This window comes from Episyrphus balteatus, chromosome 1, assembly GCF_945859705.1.
Source record: "Episyrphus balteatus chromosome 1, idEpiBalt1.1, whole genome shotgun sequence".
In the NCBI taxonomy this organism is placed as follows: Eukaryota; Metazoa; Arthropoda; class Insecta; order Diptera; family Syrphidae; genus Episyrphus; species Episyrphus balteatus.
Genome location: NC_079134.1, coordinates 170,544,930 through 170,547,974, shown reverse-complemented (window position 1 = coordinate 170,547,974; position 3,045 = coordinate 170,544,930).

Below are 3,045 nucleotides of genomic sequence, written 5' to 3'. Positions count from 1 at the left end.
CATATCTATAATCTATAATCAAGAGCATTCACTGAACCAAATCCTTACGTAAATACAACGAAAAAATTCGTTGAGCCAACGAAAATTTAATTAATTTTCAGCCGATGAAAAATTTAATTGGCTCAACGAAATGGCTTTCATACGTTAATGAAGAACTTCATCAATTAACGTAAAATTTAATTAAAACTTTCGTAAATTTTATGAATATTTTAATTAAATTACGAAAAAATATTCGTTAGCTAACGAAACTTTTCGTTGTATTAATAATTTTTTTAGTAGTTTTTATTTTACATTCTTTTCGTAGAGTAACGAATTTTTTCGTTAACCTACGAATTTTTTCATTCATTTTTCTTTTTATAAATATTAAATTGGACCTGTTAAATCATTGATTTAATAGTCCAAACAAAAAATTGGCGTTTATCCCGGTGGAACTCACTTGGACTCATCAGTTGGTTGACTGACTTATCGTGAGACACCTTGTCAATACGCAAATATTGTTTATATTCAGCTCTACTTAAATGGATTTTTAAACAAAAACCTAATGTGAACTATATCCAACAAGATTAAATTTTCAATATTAAAACAGAAATGCACACAAGTCTACCTTTTTTTGTTTTTTTTTTTTTTTTTGTAAGGCAACGATTTTTTTTCGTTAACTGATGTATTTTTTCATAAGTCAATGTAATATTTCATTAGTATATGAAGATTTTCATAAGTTTATGAATATTTTCGTTAGTTAATATTGAATTTCATAAGTTAATGAATTTTTTCGTTACTTAATTAAAACTTTGATAAAGTAAGGAAAAAATTCTTATTTTTATTCTTTAAAATGAGTATGAAATTTTTCGTTAATTGATGAATCTTTTCATTGAATTGGATTTTTTGGCACTAAAAAGGGAGAAAAAGTGTATGAAACGTTTTCATTAATTGATGAAGGTTTTCATATTACGAAAAATTACATATTTTCGTTGAGCCAACGAAAGTTTCGTTGGGCCAACGAAAATGTAGTGTATGAAAGGATTTTCGTAATTTTACGAAATTTATTATTTTCAGTGTTGAAATCTCAAAAACACAGTGTTTGTTTATGGTTTGCAAAGAAATTTTGTGAAACAAAACAAAAGCAAAAAAATGAACAAACTATTCTTTTATGAAATCAAAAACGATCCAATACAATAACCACCAACTTTCAGTCACAATAATTATCTGTTTCGTTGGGCTCCATTTCTGTGATTTATTTCAACAATTTTCAGTAAAATTAAGAAACGTTTAAAACTATCTAGCTAGGTCTTGATCAAATACAAAAAGGAACATTTATTTCGTCTCTGATTGTAAAAAAATGCTGAACAAAAACAATATTCAATATGAAACAACCTCTAATGATATCAAAGACAAAAAATCTTTTTAACAGTTTTAAATTTACATAAACAAAAAGAATGCCAGAAAAATCAAAATAACCCAACGGCAAAACAATGAACCAATAAATTTCAAACGCGTGAAATATCTAATTTCACTTTCAACTACCATCGATTGACCTCATTGATAAGCATATCACAAATACTTGCATACAAAATATCACTTAGCAAAGTTTAATGTCATCGTCTGACTCACACACATTCAAACAACATCAACAAAAGAAATTAAAAAATAATTTTTGTCAAACAAATTTCAAACTTATTATCATGCAAATGATCGATTAAGAAACAAAACACAAATTTCCCCGAAATCAAAAGTTATCCGTTGTGTCTCCAAACGGTCCCATGAATTTGAAATTTCGGCGTGAGCCAAATACAAAAACTCGAAAATTCTAAAATAAAAATCACATGGAAAATTATGCAGTTAACTAGTTAAATGTCAACAAGGTCCAAAATGTCAAACAACAAATTAACTCATTAGCTGGAAATAAATTTGGGAGTGAAACATTTCAGGTGAAACGAATCGCCCAATCCAGTTCTATAAATACCCCCGGCCTTAAGGCCCAATAAATCCCCCATCATCATGTGGAATGTCCCAACAAGCATCACGGATTCCCGATGATGACCACCCAGTTAACCAGCGGTCTAGCGAGCGGCCATCACAGCCTACCGCAGCAGTCATCCTGCTTCCAATAAACTCTGTCCCATTATTCTCCATTTGATCTTGCACACCCTTTCCTATTCTAGCATCTTTTCCAAGTGGTCTCTCTCTCTCAGATACATTGATACTTTTTTATTGTATTTTATGGCATCGGAAGGCGACAATCAGGCCATTTAAGCTAACACTCAAATGACGATGCGTATTCCACAATGATGATGGTGGTTTGTGTTTAGTGGAGAGTGCGGTAAAGGCAGACTCATATAATTCTCTCTGCTTCCCTGGAGGCTGCACCAGACCCCTCTGGTCATCTTCACTTCGGCATCTATGTTTTCTTTGGAATCCAATAATGACATCCACCCATTCGGTTCGATTATTTATCGAGCATTAATTAAAGATCAATGCATAGATAAGAGGATCTTGGTGCTGGAGCTATGGAGAGTTGCATCAGCAGTGCACAGCGTCTCGGAGTCCATTGAGAGTATGGGGACGATATAAGAAGTGTGCAGGCAGATCATAAGAGAGATTCAGATGAAATTGAGTAGATGAAGAGTTGATTCTTTTTTTTTTAGTTTTTTTTTTTTTTGTTTGATTCTTCATCAAAAAACCAACCAAAAACTTTGAGATACACAGTCACAGATATGGGGGATACTCTTGCAACCGCATTTGTGAAATAATTTATTGGATGTATTTCCATAAGTTATTGTGTGTGTTTAACTATGTAATGGTTGTTGTTTTGATGGGATCTCTCTGATGTTGACCGCTAGCTCGTATCTAACGAGTTCCGTTTTAATTTTTGTTTTCGTTTTATTTTTGGGTTTGGCAAATTAGGATTTTTATTTTAATGTTAAGTGGTAGAGCTTAAGAGATTTATTCTGTGAAACAGAACTTTGATAGAGGTTTAAATCTATGATTTTCTGTCATATTAGCAGGATTTTCTTATATCAATTTGATGGATAAATGAGCTGTGAATTA